Raw genomic sequence first — 22,059 nt, 5'->3', positions numbered from 1 at the left:
TTTGAAATGAAAAAGAAGTCGATCACTTGCTCACTGTGAAAAACACTGGAAATGAAATGAGCAAAGTAATAATTTCAAAAGTTATTCTTGAGCAGAGAACTCAAAACTGACAGTAAGAGGTGAGACCCATGTAGAAAAGGTAACATATTTTGGACTGTCAGATTAGGAGAACATGTTTTCACACCCAGCTGTTCTGTAGATTGTTACAGGAGAATAACTTGCTAATGATCTGCTTGATGGCAAAAAAAAAAAAAAAAAAAAAAAAGATTTAATAAAGTATTGGTCAAGGGAATGAATATTTTGAATGTTATTTTCTCCTGTGGGAATTAAGTTCCCCCAGATAGTACACCTGTATTTTCTGGCTAGTTCCATTCACTGTGGATTCTGTGCCTGTGATTTTATTATTATACCCTGAAAAGAAGATGAGGCAGCCCAGCCCAGCCCAGCCCAGCCCGCTGCGTGGACAACATCGCCTCTGAGACATTCAGTACATCATTAAGGAGAGAAGAAAAAGAAGGTGGTTGTGGTCTCTGGAGACTGTAAATTGAAATTCTTGGTCCTCCTTTGTCTTTTATGCCCAACGCCTGATAATATGTACACCAGGACACCCAGAGACACAAATTGGGTTCAATTATAAGGAACATTTTTAACTGTTCATATGGTCTAACTGTGCTTTTTCCCAGCAAAGAGAAGGTAAGCTACTCTTACTTTTATGTCAGTCTTTCTGCTCATTCAGGTGCTGCTTTCTCCTTGCATTATGGATCAGGAAGCATTTGGTTACTGAATATAGAACAGAAACATAGGCTGTCTAGGTGACATTCTAATTATCCTGAGTGAATTTCTCATGTTGTGGCTTTGTCATTTTTAAGAGTGTGGTCAGTGCCTGGGGTATAAGACATACACTTGATTGTATGTCCGTGCATTCATTCATTTATTCAGTTGACAAATATTTGTTTACCTTGGCACCATGCCAGGCTTTGAGGGTAGGAAAGAGGCCAAGACATAGTCCCTGCCCTATTAATGCTTTCATTGTCATGAAAGAGACCAGAAAAAGTAAGCATTATAAAATAATTACTAACTTTAAAATTGCTGTGAAGAAAGTAAACAAGGGTAAGGGTGATGCCTTTTAGATAAGGTATTTGGAAGCGGTGGCGGGGCGGGGGGATGCTAAAGAGATGGGATTGCAAGTATGAGAAGGAGCCAGCTGTCAGAGTGGAAGCAAGCAGAGAGAACAGTATTTGCCAAGGCCTGTAGGCAGGAAGGAGCTTGATATATTCAAGGAACTGAAAGAGAAGCCGGTGCAGTGGAAGGTACTGAGTAAGGCAGCACAAGCTAGATGGGGTGAGAGCAGTAGCTCTTAACTGGGGCTGATTTTGTCTCCTAGGGGACACATGATGCTGTCACAATTGGGAGGGAGAATGGTGCTACTGGCATCTAGTGGTTAGAGACCACAGATGCTGTTCCATATCCTACAATGTACAGGATAGCCACTCCCCCCATCACCCCCAACAAAGGACTGTCTAGCCCCCAATGCCAATGATGATAATTAGAGAAACCCTGGATGAGAGAAATACATAGTGGCCTGAGCTATATAGCCACAGGGACTGGGGAAATATATGGAAAAAGAGGCCCCAGCACTGGGTAGCACCCATATTTTGCTTTACTTCTTAAGACCCACCCCAAAGAGTTATATTTCTAAAAGAAATAAAACTGGCCAAGTCATTCCCTTATCATCTTCCATTGGTCTCCATTACCTACACAGACATCTACACTCTGAAGCACAGTATATGAGTCCTTTATAGTCCGTTCCCAATGGGCGTGTCTTGGCTCATCTCCTGCTATTATCTTCAGCACATGCCTAACTCCAGCCACACCAAGTATGTCCATCCCTGTTCTGGAATGAATATCTTCATTCCAGAAACAGTTCTATCATTGCCCTCCTTCACCCTCGTGGATGATGAATGTTAGTCACTCCTTCCCAGGCCTCCCTCAACGCCCTGCATTGCCTCTGTTATATCATGGATGGCTTTGTTTTGTAATAATTGTTTACAGTTATGACCCACCAACTGCACCATGAGCAGCTGGAGAGCTAGGTCCTTGCCCAATCATCTTGACATCTGAAGGGTCCTGCACAGTGCTTCGCACATTGTGTTCAAGAGATGTATCACTTTTTTCTTCTTAATTCTAAAATTGTGATAGACTTTCCAGAGAGATATGTTCTTGAACCTACCATTCCGAATCTGCAATCAGAGGTGAGATATGTTGAGGGAAGGAAGAGGGGAGGAAAGGGGTAGAATTTGCGCGTTGAATGTTTGGATTGCAGGAAGAACATTTGAAAGAGCTCAGTTCTGTCCTTTTGGCTTTTTCTGTTTCAAATGGTAGTGATTATCTGTGTCATGGGTCACCGTATGGCTCTTTGAAAGTTGGCTATTAATATGGCATCTTTAAGTCCCTTGTCTGTGGTCTACAGACTGCTGATAATCAGCCACTCATGCAAGAGCTCTGGCAACTAATTTAAGAAGGCAGTCTTTCCCAACCCTATAACTGAAAGGTTCTATTCTTTCCAGATGTTGGCCCATTTAAAGGCTGGCTCTGGATAGATGCCAGTAATTGTCAGGGGGGATCAGGATTTGGGATTGGTTGGGAGCCCATTTCTCTAGCACAGCAGCATAGTAAACACCCTTTTCTTTGTAACATGAAAGACATAGGATCAATGATTTTTAAGGTTTTCTATTTCAAAGGGAGTAGGAGGAAATGATAACCTATCAGTTTTAAAAGCAGCTATATCCCTCAGAAAATCATGGGGGAGCATAGAATTTAAAGCTGTACTCAAGACCCTAAAGGTAGGCAGCGATGGAAGCTCTGGGCCTTATGTTCCTCCTCCGTTCCTCACCAGCAGTTGCCTGAGAAGGGGGTCTGGCCAGGGCAGTCAGGCTGGCTCTGCCATTTTATGAGCACAGCCTCATACAAGACACTTAATGTCTGAGCACAGCAATAGCACCTATGGTTTGAGTATTAAATCTGAGGATGTATGCGAAGGTATTTGGAAGATGGTAGTTGGCTGTACACATATTAGATTGCTACTGTTGTTGCTGGATCTCTACTCACTCCCAGTGGAACTTAAGCCCCATGAGAGCAAGGACTCTGCAGACCGGGTAGGATTCTGCAATACTTAATAAAGGAACAGATATTTCCACGTTTTCCATAATGGGACAATGCTCAAATTTGGAATTCCAAATTGCTTAGGACCCTGTTCTCACTCGATGAAAGTCCCTACTATTGATATTAAGGTGATAGGTTGTTTTTAAAAAACAGTGAGATTCTGTAGCAAAAGGAAATCTGACATATGTCCATTAAAGACACACCACACACACACACACACACACACATTCAGAAAGGGAAAATGCTTTCTTTGCTCTCTCTCATATTAAATAAATTAAAAGTTTTCTGTTGTAGCTTTATTATCTCTCAGTGTCCGATTTGAGGAAACTATTTAGGACTTCAAGAGCCCCTTCTCCTCATTTGTCTCTGCCTTTACATGTTCTAGCTACTCTTCCTGGGCCAGTAGGATTCTCCCAGGAAAAATAAAATGGTATCTCTCTTAAGGACACAGGGTGCAATAGGATAGAATAAAAGTGCATCATTGAAGACAGAAGGACAGGGGAAGTTGCGGGTGAGCAGGGAATGTCCAGCTTTTCATCATATGTGTTTTAAAGAAAATCATGGAAAAAATAAGCACAATCACCACAGTTTTCCCCCAAGATTATTTCCTTATTTTTAACTTAATTATTTTAAACTTGGAGACAAATCTATTCCATCATTTCCTCCCCTTCTGCGTTCTGTGGAACATTTAATTTGGCTATCACTAATTATACATTAGTGTCTTAAAGTTGTAAATATGAGACTTTGAAGCAGCGAAGTTTCATTTGTGAACAAAATCAAAGGACGGAGTCTTCTGAGATTTTGTTTGGTAATGTGAAATCCTGTTTTTCAAGGAAGTATTCAATGTAAAAATGTCCTAAGTTTCCATTTCCCTTCAGAATTGGGGGGTATACTAACTTCAGCTGCCTTGATGGTTATCTCTATACTTTTTATTAATTTATTTTTAAGCAATTGTTTTTCTGTGTAGCACATTGGACAATTACACTGACATATATATTGCTAATTTTTAAATTTGTATTTTTTTGGAGTATGGTGGTCCTGAATTGTTTCAGGTGAATTTACAGGTGGGTGGAAAGAAGCTACATAACATGGTTGATTGATCCAGCCAATGAACGGGTGTCTTGTCATAAGCCAGGTGGCTGCACAGAGCCAAAGTAGATGTGGTAATTCTCAATGGGGCATCCTGTGGCCCTCGGAATCTCTTTGGGGACAGATACAGTGGCCGATGCATAAGGCAGTGTCTGGCCAAGTCTGGGGTTCCAGGCCACAGCCCTTTTACTTTCGGGCTTCCCTCCCCATGAAGGAAGAATTTAAATGAACAATCTGTTCTTGAATAGAAAATAGTATAGCCATACATGCCCTTCCAGTTTATTGACCCAAAGTCATCCTCATTAAGGTCATGTAACCCAAAGAGCATTGGGCACCCAATGGTCCAGAACAGCATCTTTGTTCTCAGCTTTCCAAGACTCCAGAATGCCATGTATTATTCTTACTCATTTGATAAATCTAGGCACCTTCTTGTGTTAGCAGGGAATCAGCAGTGAATACAAAGGACTTGGCCTGTGACCTCACAGAAGTTATTCTTCTGTTAAAGGATCTCGGCATTTTAGCACTATTTCTGAATAACCTTTCAAAAAGGTTGTTGCATTTTAGACTCCCAGCTGATTTAGGGGAATGCCTTTTTTCCCCAGCTCCTTACTAACAGTGGCCACTATTCTCTTCAAAAATCTTTGCCAACTAGATAGGTGAAAATGCCTTAATTTTTATTTTAATTTGTATTCATTTTTATTCCTAGTATGACCAGTTTTTTTCTGATTCATTTGTATGTCTTCTTTTGAGAATTATATATGAATACCCTTTGCTGTTTTAGACATAAAAACTACTTACATATTAAGGACATTGCATTTTTGTTGCAAATGTTCTTCTGGTTTTAAATTAGTATTTTAATTTTGCTTACCTTTTTTTTAGATCCAAGCTTTTATAAAGTTCAGTTTGTTAATATTTCCCTTAAGACTTTCATCTTTGCTCTCATTTCTAAATTTTGTGCTAGCAATGCCTTGTTTAAATTATAATATTTGTAATGTAAGATTTTCCATGGTATTTTTAACTTTCAAAAATTTCCTGATGATGTTGTTATATTTATTACTCTAATTGAACTTTAGAATCATAAGGTAATTTCTTCTAAAAATATTTTATGTGATTTATCGAAATTATATTACATTTTTTAATAAACTTAGCATCTTTAACTATAGAATCTTCCAAGAATGAAATGCTAATATATTTATTGTCTTTTATGCTTCTCAGTAAGTTTTTATTTACTTCAGAGATTTTGTCCCTATTTTTGTTAAATATATGCCTGAGTAACTTATATGGGGATTTTTAAAAAATTTTTTTTAATTATTTTTTTTATGGTGACATTGGTTAACGAAAGCAGCTGTACACTTTAACAGTAAAGCATATATATATTTACTCTGTATATTCACCTGTGGCTTTTAGGTTTATGTGCCACATAAGTGATATCATGTGATTTTCAACTTTTTCTGTCTGGCTTATTTCGCTTAGCATGATTATCTTGAGGTCCATCCATTTGTCGCAAATGGCAGTATTTCATCTCTTCTTATGGCTGTATATGCACTACAGCTTATTTAGCCAATCATCTATTGTAGGACACTTCAGTTGTTTCCATGTCCTGGCCACAGTAAATAATGCTACTGTGAACATGGGTGTACAAATATCTTTTTGGATATGGGTTTTCAAGTCTTTAGAGCAAATACTCAGTAGAGGGATTGCTGGATCATATGGTAGATCAAGTCTTAGTTTTCGGAGGAACCTCCATACTGTTTTCCATAGCGGCTGTACCAATTCGCAGTCTCACCAGCAGTATATGAGTGTTCCTTTATCTCCTCATCCTCTCCAGCATTTGTAATTACTTGTCCTTGATTATAGCTATTATAACAAGTGTGAGATGGTATCTCATTGTGGTTTTGATTTGCATTTCCCTAACAGCTAGCAGTATTGAGCATCTTTTTATATGTTTGTTGGCCATTTGTATGTCCTCTAGGGAAAAGTGTCTGTTCAGGTCCTCTGCCCATTTTTTGATAGGATCATTTGGTTTTTTTTTGTCGTTATTGAGTCGTATGAGTTCTTTGTATATTTTGGATATTTGGCCCTTATTAAGGCTTTCTTGCAAATCTATTTTCCCATTCGGATGATTGTCTCTTTACCTTGTTAACAATTTATTTTGCTGAGCAGAAGCTTTTTAGTTTGATGTAGTCTCATTCATTTATTTTAGCTTTTACTTCCCTTGCTTTTGAGGTCAAATTCATAAAATCTTTTCTTTATATTTCCCCACCCTTCCTTAAATACCCTGCAGATTAGAAATTCAAATGATTTTATGGATTTAAAAAAGATTAATCCTTATGGGAAAAAGTAGAAATTTCCTCTCTTTTCTATGGTCCAGGGAAAATGTATACACCAGGAAATTATCAAAAGTCTGTCATAAATAAACTTAAATGTGTATAAAGCATGGTACTGTATTCTTACCACACTTGCTCTTCAAGTCTAGGCTAGTTTTGCATTAACTGGAGTCTAAGTTGTAGAAGTGGTATTGTGAAAGAAGAAGAGAAAGGCCAGACTAATGTATTCTTGTTGGGCTAACCTTGGTCATCTGTATACAGTCCGAGGACATCCTGCAGAGACTGTCTCCATCCAGACGGTTAGATGTGCACTCTTCCATGTCAGTCCCATCACCCATCTGCTCATTCAACAACTGGCCATCTAGGGCCTATTTCGTGCCATATACTGAGACCACAGAGATACAAACCAAGCACTTTCATGTTCACCCAGTACAAATTAGCAGTGAGAAGTACCTTAGAAATAATCATTTGTAAGTATTCATTATAAAGAAAGATATTCAGCTAACAATCAGTCCCCTTGGTCTGACTAGTGTGTTTAAATTTATTGTGTGCTGACGGGAAAGTATGACTTTGGCCTTAACATAAAAATAACTTATTCCAAACCTCAGACAGGTCCCAGTGTAACATCTTGCTTATAAATAGGTCTATCTTTTGGGGATTAATGAGGCAGAGTGAAAAGGTTAGGGTGCCCTGTATATAGACAGGACCTAAAACTGTTGAAAGTGTTTTAAAATTTAATACCACCTATGGCCATGCTACCCTGAATAAGCCCGATCCCGTCTGATCTTGGAAGCTAAGCTAAGCAGGGTTGGGCCTGGTTAGTACTTGGATGGGAGACCACCTAGGAAGACCAAGTGCTATAGGCGTAAAAAATAAAAATAAAAATAAATAGATTGTAAGCCGACAAGGTCGTTGCAATCTGTGAGGTCAATCAAGAGTTGCCTCGCCTAAAGATAAAAAGAAAATTTAATACTGTATGTATTAGTTTCCTTTTGGTGCTGTAACAAATTACTGCTATCTTAGTGGCTTAAAACAACGCAAATTTATTATCTTATAGTTTTGTAAGATAGGTATCCAACACGCACCACACTACGCTACAATCTAGGTGTTGACAGGGCTTTGTTTCTTTCTGGAAACTCTTGAGGAGAATCCATTTCCTTGCCTCTTCCAGCTTCTAGGGGCCACTTACATTCCTTGGTTCATGGCCCCTTCCTTTGTCTTCAAAGCCAACGATAGCAAATCGAGTCCCTTCCACATTGTATCTTACCTTCTCCTTTGCCTCTTCTTTTTTTCACTTTTAAGGGCCCATGTTACTACTCTGGGCCCATCTGGTAATCCAGGACAGTCTCCCCGTCTCAAATTCAGCTGATTAGCAATCTTAATTTTATCAGTAACCTTATAAGGTAATATTTTTCATTCTAAGATAACATATTCATAGGATTCACAGGTTCTAGAGATTATGATATAGAAATGTCTAGGGCCCATCGTTCTATTTATGACAATATAATTAACAGTATCCCTTCTGTGCACCTAGAGCAGTTTGTCATCCCTTTATCATATACTGTCAGTCTGTCTAGGACTCTGAGTAGAAATTGATTAAAGTCCTTAAGTATGGAGACTGTCTCATGTCTGTATTTCCTTATCTTCTTCTCTTTCCCTTTCCTCTTTTATTTAACTCCCTCTCTCAAATCAATAAGTGTAGTAAACACACCTCCAGGACCTAAATCTCCATGTAATGAATTTACACAGATAAGAGTTCATTTTATAAGGTATAAACATGAAACTGAGTCTCTCATGCTATTCTGTGTGATTGAAAAGCAAATATGGCTACTGCAACCACTGTCACATGAAGGAGTCAATTTTTGAACGCGGTTTTGAAAATTAAATTTTAAGCTAGCTCACTCCTGGAGATGGTACAGGTGGTGTCCTTCATTTCCTGTATTATTATGCATCCCCCACAGTACCATTTGCCATTGTCATTTCTTTGGTGTTTATAGAAGCAGATCATGTTTATGTATATGTGAAGAGGAAGGAAATGATATATGGAAAATTTCTGCACGGGGTATAGAGTCAAGTGATCCCTAGGTTGGAATCAAGGGCTATAAATATTCCAATAACTTCATATGTACCATGGGACTGGTATTTTCCACAGTTTGGATAAACTTGGATAGATCTTTTTAACAGCTCTTTGAAAATGGAACATTAGCTATCCACAGAGATTTTAATCTTGAGCAAAAAATAGGAATAAGGTCATCACCTCTAATGACAGAATTAGTCCTTTTTCTTTAAAGTAATTGGATATCCCATGTGTTTTTGCAGTTTTTGTTGCATTGAGAGTAGACGCATCACAAGCAGAAATGATTAATTATGAAAGGAGAAGGATTATGGAGTGGGTGAATCTGACATTTATCTGCATTATATTCTTAGAAACATAGACTGTTAGAGTTGGAATTGCTTCTGATAAAACTGTTCATTAACATGTGAGGAAGTAGAAGTCCCAGTACAGCCTGGGTTCCCAGCCAAGTATGTGCTGAGTGCAAGAAGCAGAGCTACAGCTCAGGTTCCCAAGTCTCTGGATCCTCAGCCTTTCTCAGCACACTGCACTCATCTCCAGAGCTTCTGATGCTGCACTGGGGTGACCAGACCAAGCCATATGCCCCAGAGATGCCCTTTGTGTTGATTTCTGCTTGGGCATTTCTCATGCACAGATGGCTAAATACTTCATATGCTGTTTACCCTTGAGAACTAGAGTGTCATCTGCTGTGGGACACAGTAGTTCCTGTGTTTGTGTGTATGTGTACATTATATGTGGAAGGCAGGGAAGGTAGGCAGGCTTGTTTGCACACACACTACACCCTCTGCATTTTTAAGTACTGGGGTCAGTACACAGGTGAACAGAGTGCACTTGCTTGTTCCCTTCTCCATTATTGGTTTTGTTTGTTTTCAAACCACTTTAGTAATTGTGTTTTGCATTTGACTTAATGAAACAATGTGAGATAAAACAGCTATGAAATTTTAAGACACTTTTCTTAACCTAAAATATGTGGCATTCCATTGATATGGACAGCTTATATGAAGTCAACAAAACAAACATTGATGTAGAACGTTCACCTGTGATAGAAGGATGATTTATCTTGGTGTACATTAGGAGAGATTTGTATTTAGATGAAGTTATGGCTAATTTTGTGCCCACTCACCTCAGGGAGCATTTGGCAATGTATGGAGACAATTTTGGTTGTCACATGTGGAAGAAGTGGTGCTACTGGCCTCTAGTGGGTAGAGGCCAGGGATGGTGCTGAACATCATACAAGGCACAGGACAGACCCCCAAACAAAGAATTATCCCATTCAAAATGTCACTAGTGCCAGGGTTGAGAAACTATAGCATAAAGGAATTTATAGTTTATTTGATACTTGGTTTTAGAAGGCTATGTAGAGAAATGATTGATTTAGAAACAGCTTAGCATATGAAATAAACATATCTGCTATAGTATATATCTTGGGGAAATTTCTGTAGACCTGCTGGATAAGGGAATAAGTTTGCCCAACAGTTCCAGTACAGCCCCTGTGCAGTCTCTCTCAGGCCTCTGTTCTCAGTGACTGGAACTGAACATCAGCTTCCCTCTGCTCTTCACATCTGTGGAGTCTGGTTGAGGATTTAGATATTTTGGGGGATCATGATACAGTTTGGATAACCAAACACAATTAAAGAAGATGATTAAAAATATAAAGAACTAAGGAATGTCTTACCCTTACCCATACTTTACAAAAACAGCCCCACTCAGGGAATCCTATGGCACGTAAGAAACCAGATCTCAGCACAGTCAAGTCTTGGCAAAGACTAGTACAGGAGCAGTAGGTGAAAAGAGAGAGGAGTCTGGAGAGAGGGAAAATGGTTAGGAGTCTGCTATGGAGAGCAGAGAAATAGTTAGGAGTCTGCTAGAGCCCCTCCATGTACTGTGTTCTCCTCAGGCACTGAGTATAAGAATGATTTGTATTTCCTTGTTCCTTTTTAAATCTTTGAAACAAAATTTCCACATTGGACTTTTTCCCCAAAGAAAATTTCCATACTATTTGGAATTTCCCCTTTGGTTAAATTCCAAACAAATTAAATCATGCATTAGAGACACAGGTATTTCTAATCATGCCCTTTTTATAGGACTGAGGACAGATGGTTCCCCTCGCATGAAAATAACTCCCCTTGACCACACAAGCCCATAGTATGAGCAGCTGTGGTGCTTGGTGTCAGGACCACCTGCACTGTTGTCTAGCATCCCTGGTTGGTGGCAGTTGATCAAAGAGTCTGAGGCTGCTTTCACTTACTTCAGTTCACAGTGAGACACTCCTCTTGGAAGAAGCTATTCTCTTTGCCAGCCAGACTGTAGATTTCCACCAAGCCATATAGTATACCAGGTATGTCTAGTTAACAAGCCTGGCTGTTTCTAATTGAGCTTCCATGTAGCCACCTAAAGCCAAGTATCAGATACTCATGCTAGAAGAAAGGCGAGAAGATTTCACAGAGGGACAGGCCATATCAAAGTGGGCCTGGAGGAGAGGAGGCTGAAAGTGTGGGACAGAGGTTAAGACAGGGTCAGGAATGAGCTAGGCCTTTTGTACAGCAGATTCAAGGAACATACTAGAGATCATAACGCATAAACTTCTAGACAGAGAACTGCTTGCTTGTGTGCATCCTGAATATTGGCTGCTAAGGGCCTGAAGAGAGAGAACCGCCCCCCCCCCCCAATCAGGAGTGATGTTTCCAAGCCTCATAGAATTGTAGTAGTGAGATGGTCTTTATCAATCTTATATCATCAGCTCAGTCATTTAGCCAACACTGAGTTGAGCACTGAGCAAGGCACTGTGGTTAGATGGCAGACAGATTAGCAGAGCTGGAAAGAATGTGTGGGATCAGTGGTCTGAGCTACAGAAATCTACCAGTTTCCTCTAAATGTGCCAAGGAGAGAGGAAGGAAGCACCCCTCTATTGAGCAATAGACTGTGGGTCAGGCATTTATTTTCACTTGTGCTGTAGTAGCTGGTCATCCATAAGCTGGGGCCACCAGTGATCTATGTTGGGCAGGGCCACTGGAAAATTGGCGTGTTGGGATCAAGAGGTTTTATGAAACATGCTGAGAATGGTCACATCACCTAACAGTCTTGAAAAGTGTCATAATCTGGTGGTGAGCTCTGGTGGGAAGAATCCTGAACTAGGGGTTTGTCTGTTGGTAGCTCTGACACCCACTTTTATGTCCTTAGGCAACATCAAAAGCTATTTAATAATGCTCTTCTTAAGTTCAAGTTAAAAGGACAAAACAGCAGTAAGCAGCCCTCCCAGCCCCTACCCAGCTGGAACTTCTGGAAATTGCACATGGGTGAAGCATGTGCAGTTGAGAAATGACTACCCTGTTCTCCTTTCTCTGTGTCAGTCTTACTTAAAGAGTTATAAGGCAAAATGCAATTACTTTCTGTTGTTTTTTAATGCAGGAACTATAACTTGCAAAAACGCTAAGAGAAAATGTTGGAATGAAATACGCTAAACCTCAGAGAAGTGATTTGTGGTTGGTGATCGTATTTCATTCCAACATAAAAATAAGTGAAATTAGAAAGCAGACTCATAGAATTTTAGGTGTGGAAGGCATTTTGGCAGTCATCAAGGCAAATGTCTTCATTTTATAGAGGAGGAAACTGTGACTCAGTGATATCATGTAACTTTCTCAGAATCTCTCAGCCCCCTGGTAGCAGAAGGGGCCCCAAAACTCAGGTTTTTATGTTATTTGAGCCCAAATATCTGTCCATATTTTCAAATTACTATGGGAGGGGCCTTAGTAAATGAAAGTAGTAGTCATTATCTATGAATTCTTTTTCTTCTCTATTTCTACCTTTGGTCAGAAGTTGGTTAGCAGCAGAGCACAGAGCCTCCATTCAAGTGCCTTTTCACTTGTGTCCTGTCCTAGTCACGTATCTACCCCAGCATTCAGCTCTAGTATCTAGAGGAGGGAGGGAACCTGGGACCGTAAGACGGTAGCATGATGCCATGGAACAAATCTGGGAGAAGCTTCTCCCATGAGCCCAAGCTATGGTGCAGAAGCATCTTAGGCAGGCAAGGCCACACCTCATTGCTTCTTAGGAATGCGAGGCGTGAGGAGTGGGTACTGGGCTCTGCCAGTTCATCACATTCACCTTGTCGACCAGCAGCCTTCTGCCCAGGGACCCTTCTATGTCTGTCTGCAGCCTGGGTGTTCAACTGGGTTTTGATAGTGCTTCCATTCCAAAGACCTAAGTGCTTTCCTGGTGGAAGGGATGATTCTAGCCTTTGGGACCAAGAAAACCACAGTTATTTGAAAGGCCATGAGGGATAGGTCCAGAAGTCAAGTAAGGAAATGCCATCAGATGTGGATTGAAGTCACTGCAGGCAGATGAAAGAGTCCTGAGCTCTCAAATGCCTGGGTTTTTTGTTCAAATGTACAGAGTTCTCAGAGGATTTTAGAAACCGCATTCCATGGTTCTAAAAGACAAAGCATGTGAAGAGAAAATCCCATCTTGAATGCAATGTAATCCTAGATCTTGAAACATAGAGGTTACATATGCAAAGAATGCTTAATCCAAAGTTAAAAGTGTATGCAATATTTAAAATTATCCCCCAACTTCGATACTTTACCCTGATTATAGGCATTCTTGGAAAATATATAAATTGACTCTCATATAGGAAAATTTCCATTTGATAGTCTTTTTATGAAAAATGACTAGGATTTGTCTTTCAAATATGCAATCCTTCTGAACATCAGTTTCTTCATCTGTAAAACAGAGGTAATAAGATGTGGTAAGAAATCAATAATGCAAATAATTTGACCAGGCATATAATAAGCAGTTAAAACAATTACAGCAGAATCTAAGGCAATATTATGTAAGTATTCAAGTGCATAAATGTATTTCACAAAAGAAATTGTTGCATTAGAGCCTTTAAATGCTTAAAACTAATTGTTTGTATTCAGGAAACATAAGTTCTGAATTTTAAAAGCCCTTAAAAAAAAAATACAGGCATTAACATTTCAGATCCTTTTGTTGAAAATTCTCTTGACACTGTTTTTCTATGACTTTCTGGAAGTATGGCCAGAACTATCAGGCAGGTAGAAATAATACCATTAACAATTATTATTACAATCATTTAAAATAATTGAACTGTGAAAAGAGGGCATCTGCATTCTCCATTCTTTCAGAAAAGACAGCTTGATCATAGGAACTTAAAGAGAAGCCATTCTTTTCATATTGATATCCATCATTTCTTAGTCCACACGTCTGCTGGTCCTGTTCTATAAGGAGTGTTTAGGGCTTGCATGTAGAAAAGTGATTGAAGACTGGAAAATAGCTCATCACTAGCAGATGATACCTTTCACTGTCGATCTATAAAAATCACTTTATTTTTAGTTTGTAAAATTGATTTTGTTTTTTATATCATTCTGTCTCATTTAGCAATCATAACCCTTTCTCTTTCTTATAGTTCCTGGATCCTTGAGCTTTGCCTTTTTATCCCATGAGTTTTATTTATTCTTAAAACACATATGGTAAATGTTACATGCATAGTATGATATCATGTATATGGGTGAGATATATCTCATCTCTTACTCATATGTTTAACTGGTATATATATGTGTGTGTGTGTGTTTATATATATATATATCATAATATCTAACATATACCATATATATGTCATAAGAGTAATATATATAATATATAAATATATAAAAATAAAAATAAAATTTCCTCTATCAAGAATTTACCATGAGAATTAAGGGGGAAAAACTGAGAAAGATTTGAAAAGAATAGCAAAAAAAAAAAAAAAAAAAAAAAGGAAGCAAAGCTAGTTTTAGTTCTTCTGGGCCTTCTATACCATTTGTTATTTTTCTCATTTTAACTACATTTTACAGATTACAAAACTTAGTTATAAAAAAATTAAGTGTAATATAAATTGAGGCACAAATGAAAAAAAATTGTGACCACTGCCTAGTAGTAAGCTCCATTTCTGTTTTTGTCCTCTTTATTTGAGTAAATAGAGGGCAGTTAAGCCCTCCTGTTTTATGAAGTCAGAGAATTTATCTCCCTGATTAACTGCAAAATAGTAACCGATGGTCCTGCCAACATATCATAGCACTGGGATATTTCCCCTTCCTAGCTAAATACATTTGTCTTTTAAAAACTGAAGAGGTTGGTTGGTGGAATTAAATGGAAAGGTTCAAAGTTCTTGGGGTGAGCAATGAAAGATATAACAACAAGCTCTTTTATGTCACTGCTATTTCCAGAAGTATGTTGTTTCCCTGCAGATCTTAGCCTCCCTAAAGGAGTTTTAATTATCCTCTCCCGTTCCTAAACCAGAAACTACAGCTGTGTGTGTGTGTGTGTCTCTGTGTCTGTCTGTCTGTCTGCATATGCAACAGGAGCTTGGGGGTAGGGCGTGGCAGGAGATATAGGGCAGGGGTGGGGTTGGTACCCTCTCAAAGTAGGTGAGGATAATATAAGGCCAGAAAGAGTGATGAGAGAGTAGAGTTTGCTGAAGAGTTTCTTTGAATGGAGAGGAGCCGGTTGTCCTATATATGTCCTATATAAAACTGACAGACAAGCCTAGATTTTAATTCCTTTTATAAATGTCCTTAAGTTCCAACCTTGCAGTGAAACCTGATCACTTTGTTCCCATCAAGTATGCCTTCCAAATGGTACCCATGACTACATGTACTTGAACTGACAGAGTTCTGTGAAAATGTTGCCTGGGCTTTGACCCTGACCCACCTCCACACCTCTGGGCAAAGAGAGTTAACTATGGATATGGAGAATAAAAAAAATAAAAAAGAATATAAGCTGGCTTGGCATTGCCTGAAAATAGGCTCACACACCAAGAAACAAGTAGTGCAATTAGCCATAGAATTTAGCTGGACCTGTGCTATATTCAACTGCATAGTTGGCAAAGCTGATATCTCCTATTTCTATGTCAGATGTTAGAATTGTCAGATGTGGTGGTTATGAGCAATGACTTAGGTTAACAGATCTGGGTTTAAGGGCCAGCTTTGTCACTTCCTCACTGTGTGGTTTTGGGTAAGCTTCTTTGTGTTTCTGAATAAGTTTCATTTTAGGTATATCAAGAGTAAGTCTACCTTCCTTGTTCAGTTGTTGTGAAGATATATGCATAGAAGCACTTAGTATGATGCTTGGATCAGTAAGTACTCAGAAAATGCCAGTCAGCTAGTAGAATGGCAACATGGTCTCAGCGTGCAACATTCATTCCCCCCAAAAAGAAATGAAGCAGAGATAATGGAAAGATACTATCATAATGTGAAAAAATCCAGCTAAGGATACCCAGTTGCTTCTCACTACAGAAAAGCTATTCCTCAAGTTCCTTTCCTACTATAAGACTCGAAAGGGTCAGATAGACAAGCACTTGTACAGTTTCTCTGTGCCTCTCTCCGCCTAGGTGTGTTTCTCAACCCCCACCTCACCCCCAGTTATGTGTTTCTCCAGGAGTCCCCTGTCCCAGTGAGCCAGTTAAGGAGTACATTTCCTTTTGTTATTGAAAAAAATTAATTATAAACATGGGTATAGAGTTCTTTAAAGTACTATTTCAACTTTTAAAAATTGTCTAGAGAAGTGCAACTTTTTATTACAGTAAAACAAAGTAAAGAAGAACTTTATTTGGCAGATAATAAAGAATAGCTACAGTTTATGCACTGTGCAAGCTTACAATTTCAATAAATAAAAACTCTGAAGAACCGGCATGGAGTCCTATTGTTTTAAAGTCTCCATGGGGATTATTTTATAAATGCAGTTTAACTTTAATTGGTATAAAATAATTGAGCATGGTTATTGGTATGTAGCCATAAAAAATGAAAATTATGAAGTTAAAGACAAATAATACAAGGGCGCTCTTTGACTCTGTTGCTAAATTGAAGAAATCTCTTTCAGAAGTTGTTTTTGGCAGTACCTATCAAAAGCATACCTATCCTTTAACTCAGAGATTCTTTTTCTAAGAAACTATGCTACAGAAATATACAATAAATAAGTGTTAAGGATGTCCATTACAGAATTATTTGCTATTAAAAGAGAGAGAATAAGAACCCTAATAGGAGAGTCATTAAAACAGTTGTGCTACATACAAACTATGAAAATATATGTATATATTTGTAGTTGAATCCAATTTTTATTAATTTATAGATATGTTCATATATTTTCTATGTGTAGAGAAAAAAGTCCAGTACGACACACACCAAACGAGTGATATTAGTTAACCCTGAAGAGCAAGATTAAGGAGGAGCATTTGTGTTTTATTTTCTGTAGTTAAGAGTTTGACTTTTTCTCAGTAAGCATGGGCTATAATTTAACTTTTTAAATTAAGCAATGCTATCTGTGCAGACGTTTCTCTTTTGGTTTGTGATATTTTTGAATCTGCATTACTTTTCAGGTAAAGAGAATTTGGTTATAAGTTAATAGGTTATAAGCACTTGAAATATAGGTTCAATTATTTGTGGAAGCAAGAACCAGAATGACTGGGTTAAGGAAAGCTGAAGTTTGTTTCTCTTTCCCGTAATGGTGTAGAGGTATTTACTTTCTCTGCAGAGTCATCAGGGGTCCAGGGTTCTATCTTGTTTTTCTGTTGTGGAATGTACTGCTTTCAAAATGTGGTCAAGGGGGGTTGCTTCATCTCTAGTCATCATATTTGCAGAGGACACCACCATTATGGTTAAGGGTGTGACCTGGGACTTGGACACATTTCATGTCACATCTCAATGCTCAGAAATTAGTCACATGACTAAACCTGGCTACAAGAGAATACCCAATTAAAATTTCTGTCACTGCGTAACAGAGTTTCTCAACATTGGCACTATTGACATTTGAGCCTGGATAATTCTTCGTTGTATGGAGTACATTGAGGGTGCTTAGCAGCATCCCTGGCCTCTATACGATAGATGTCAGCAGCACTTCCTAGTTGTGATGATCAGAATTGTCTTCAGACACATGTCCCCTGGGAGACAAAATCAACCCTGACTGAGAACAACTGCTAAATAAGAAGGGTAAATGGATACTGGGGACAACTAATAATATCTGCCATAAATATTATGCTAATTCTTTCAAAACAGGGCTTAGCACTGATGTAATATTTTACCTTTAAAATTGATAACTCCCTTGCCAAGGAAGACAATACTCTATGTGAAATTTGGATTTTGTTGTTTCTGGAAGGATGAAAAACCAGTCCTTCTTTTTATCTTTTGAATCTAAATGTATATGTATGTCAAATAAATACTATTTTTATTTGAATATACAGACATGAAGCTTTTTCCCCAGTGTGTAGGAATGGTGTTATGCTGGACCACTTTTGTGATGAATGTGTCAGCTACGCTGTAATATTTCTGAAAGACTAATATGGCAGCATTCATAATGCTGTTCTATCCTAAATCAAAAATTTAATCAGCAACTGATGGCATATCTTTTCTAAGAGCAATTAAGTGTGCATAACTTACCACTGTTGAATACTTAAGAGTACAGTATTTTCTGGTAATAAAAAGTTTTTGCTTAATATGCTTTTCCATTCCAATGAAAGTATGTGCTTCACTGCCAATCATATAAAAAGAAGCCATGAAACACCTTCGTTCTGCCTTTTCTGGTACATTTAGAAAATTAAATCTTCCTTTAAACAAGTGGATGCACTGGGATCTTGTTAAAAGGCTACTTAGAATTAGGGAAAATTAAATATTAAGCGAATCTGTCTTGGGCTTCTTCCAAGGTTGTTCAGTGCCTAGTGGATCAGAATGACCTTGTTATGAGGTAATTTCACCACATAGGTGGTCCCTGCAGAGGCACAGGGGAGGGCATCATTATACTGGTACTGCAGCATTCTTATTTTTGAAAATGTAAATGGTTGCAGAAATTGTATCATAAAAGTAGTTGCCAGCCATAAAAGTAACAGAATACCTCAAAAGTCATTTATGAAACCACTCATACTGTGAGAATGTTGTAATTATGTCAGCTGCTGTATGAACTATGACCGTATAAAGAGACTAATGGTAGAACTGGATCTAGAAGAGTAGGTAGGGAACCTGAGGGGAATGGAGAAGGACCACATCAAAGGCATTGGAGATCAGAGTGTGCAGAGACTAGGAATCACAAATGTAAGCGAGATAGTTCAGCTAAAGTTGTGAACTTGTGTACAGGCAGTGGGTTCTGTGGTGGGGCCAAGAAAACAACCTATCCATCAGAATTTGTGATCCCTCTTCCACAGTAAAGCTGGAGCTGGAAAGCAGCTAGCCCTTCTTGTATCTCGGTGAGGCCCTGTGACTCACCCTTCCTAATGGACTATAAGTGGGTCTTTATCTAGAGGCTCTGCGTAGTAATGGCACAGTCAAATTGGCTAATTTGAAGAGAGTTTAAGAAAGGAACTGTTTGCAAAGATGTGGGCTGAGTATAAGGAAACCACAAGTGATAGTACAGTCTTTTGAGGTCAGAACATACCCTCTTACCTCCCTTAAGCCTGGAAGTAAGAGAATGGTACAGATTCTAGAACACAAAATAGGAGTTATCTGGAGAGGCTCACAGAAAGGAGCTGTAACATTTAGAAGGACACACCAGTCTGAGTTGAAATCACAGGAAGGGAAGGAAGGAAGTAAACACCCTTATGTCACTTTCAAACTTCTCTTCAATCTTCCGTATGGGTGTTCTATTGGCCAAACCCAACTGGAAGCCAGAGGGCTAGGAAGCCCTTTAATGTAGCTAACGTAACATCCCAGGACACAGAGAAGCATGGAGAAGGGGTGAAGAGCAGACCTGGGGTGTATATCCTGCACTATGATTTCTGACAAAGTAGTAAGAAGTAAGAAGTGGCTGTTCCTTCACCATTTCTGCTTCTCCTATCAGCCAGCTGCATTTGGAGGACTCTAAGGCTCTAGGGGACATCAGAGTCTCCCACAAGAGTATCACCCAACAGAGGAAAGGACACCAGCCAGGGACACCCACAGTGGGCTATTCTTGATTAAGAAATAAACTTGTATTGAATTAAGACACTTAATTTCAGGGGTGTTTTGTTTTGTTTTACAAAAGTTAGCATTTGGGCTTTATTTTTGGAGTTAGCATTAGCAGGGATTAAATTGTAGAAAATCGTAGAAGCCAAGCAAGAAATTTAGATTCATTTCTACAGAGAGTCAAAAAAAAAAAAAAAAAGAAAGTTATTAAGCTGGAAGGTGGTATTTTTTTTTTTAAGCCCAAGAATGATGAGTCTGGTAGTCCTGTGGCAGGTAGAATGGTTAGTGAGCATTCCACCTCAGCTGATCCAAACCCCAAGTTACTAGCAGGACCCGTGAATCAGTCCAGGACACTAAAAAATGAAAGAGTGGAAACATTTTAATCCCATTCCAAGGTCAGGTGCCAGCCATGAAAAACTTGTAGAAAGAGGTGATATAAGTCCAGTTTAGTATTACCTGGGGTCCATGAAAGATCTTGCCTGGCCCACTGTGAAATATGGATGCTAGAAAAGGAATTTTGGAGAGAGTTGTCGATATGTCATGAGTAACTCCCACTAGGTGGAATATTAGGAGAGTGTCTGCCCATCATATAAAGCACTGGGAAGAAGGCTTTGGTGAGACCAGTGAAGAGTGTGATGTGTGTTCCCTGGAGCCTGAGAAATGCAATAGACCATAGTATTGTCTGGGAAATTGGAAGAACAAAAGAATTCTTGGTGAGCTGCTCCGATGGTGGCAAAGCTAAAGGGGGTTCTGGTGAAGTGTGTTGCTAGTGGGGACTGCTTGTCAACTCCCAGAGTTTCAGCACAAATGATATGTGATCAGTTGAGGATGCTGAGGTAGAGATTAAGCTGACATGTGATCATCTCTGAGCCTGTCTAAGTGAAGACCTGGAAGAACAACATGGAACGGCCAGCCAGGGTTGTGTTCTTCTAAAGGTGAGAACACTACTGCCTTTTGGAGGGGAAACCTGCAGATCCTATGAAAGCATCTCACAAAAGAGAGATGTATAGCAAGTCTTTTTGAGTGCCCAGAACATCTTAACTGTACTCCTGAAGCAAGACCTGTTCTGCTTCCTCCAGCCAGCAGTCAGAAAAGAGGAAAGAAGTCCCCCCAAATCCTTCTCACTGCTGGTAGCCAGCTTGAGCCAGGCCATGTAGGGGAAGAGGAAATGCCAAATGAAAGTATACTTAAAGTTTGTGTTATTAGTGGACTAGACATACAAACCCCCAATTGAAACCATTTTTAATGATCCGTAACTAGAAATGAGCAAAAAACCTTTTATCCTCAGAGTCACCAGAAGATTCATCGACCTGCCCTACATTTCATCCTAGAACAGGGGCTGATCTAAGAATAAATTTAGAGGGACAGTGGGAGACAAAAATAAAGTTGATCATGATTGCACTTCATAAGAGTATAACAGTTACATGGGTTTATAGCCTTGAAGGCCTTGACCTAAAAGAAAAAGATAGAAAGATGAGCCAATCCCAAACATGCCTTTGTCATCCCTCAAAATGTATTTATTATTGCAGTTAGCATTAGCAGGAATTAGATTGTAGAAAACATAGTACCTTCACTAGAGGATGTTTCCTACATATAACACAAAATTTAGAAAACCTGAGAAGTACGAGGCTTGAAAATAAAAATCACCCAATGTCACACCACCCAGAGATAATCATATAGTTTAATATATTTCCTTCCTGTCCTGTTTTTCTCTGTGGGTGTATATAAATACATTTATAAGTTTTTCTTTTTTACATTTTATTACATGTATTTTATATACTGATTTTTTAACTTAATATATTTTAGGTTCTAGAACATTTTTAAAATATAATTTAAACGAAGCCAATATTTGACTTTGTCAAATATTCTAGATCTAGACTTGGACTTATATATGAGTCAATGATATGAATGAGAAAGGAATAGAGAATTTGACACATAGCTTTAGATAGTCTCTCAAGTTGTAAAGAAATCCATATTATCAAATGAAAGAGCCACTCATTGAGAGAGACTGTTGTCACTCCTTTCTTTAAATTCTCTTTTCCTGGTTTTTCTGAAGCCATGGTTTCCTGATATTCTTCCTACTCCTTCAATCAATCTTAAATCTCTTCCCAAGGCTCTCCTTCCTCTGCCTAACCCCTAAATGTTGACCAGGCTCGGGGCTTTCTAAGATATTTCTACTCTCTCTTCAGATTACTTTGGTTTTCCATGCCATTTACATGCTGAAAACACTTATATTCAAAATTTCAGCCCAAACCTCTCTTCTAAGCTCCAGACTCGTCTCTTGACATCTCTATTTGGATGTCTCATTGGCCTCTCAAATGAAACTTAATCTTCCCCCCAAAATGCATTCCTCCTTCAATCTCCCCACCTCAGTAAAGCAACCTCAGAGCTCTCATTTGCTCAAGGAAAACACCAGGAGTAGTTTTAGTACATTTTTCTCCCTTATTTGTAGCTCATAGCAAGTCCTGCTTATCTCCTTCCAAAATAT

At 38.8% G+C, this 22,059-nt stretch overlaps 1 protein-coding gene and 1 pseudogene across 4 annotated transcripts in view; both read left to right on the top strand.

Moving 5' to 3' along the window:
* The window catches only part of PIP5K1B (phosphatidylinositol-4-phosphate 5-kinase type 1 beta), a 271,639-nt gene that overhangs the window by 114,010 nt on the left and 135,570 nt on the right, over positions 1-22,059 (top strand). The gene's annotated exons all lie outside the window — the stretch shown is intronic.
* On the top strand, positions 7,321-7,444 carry LOC118601320 (annotated as a pseudogene).

The sequence above is a fragment of the Rousettus aegyptiacus genome, unplaced genomic scaffold (genome assembly GCF_014176215.1).
Source record: "Rousettus aegyptiacus isolate mRouAeg1 unplaced genomic scaffold, mRouAeg1.p scaffold_m13_p_3, whole genome shotgun sequence".
NCBI classification, from domain to species: Eukaryota; Metazoa; Chordata; class Mammalia; order Chiroptera; family Pteropodidae; genus Rousettus; species Rousettus aegyptiacus.
The sequence above is the reverse complement of the archived record's forward strand: the minus strand, read 5'-3'. Positions and strand labels throughout refer to the sequence as shown.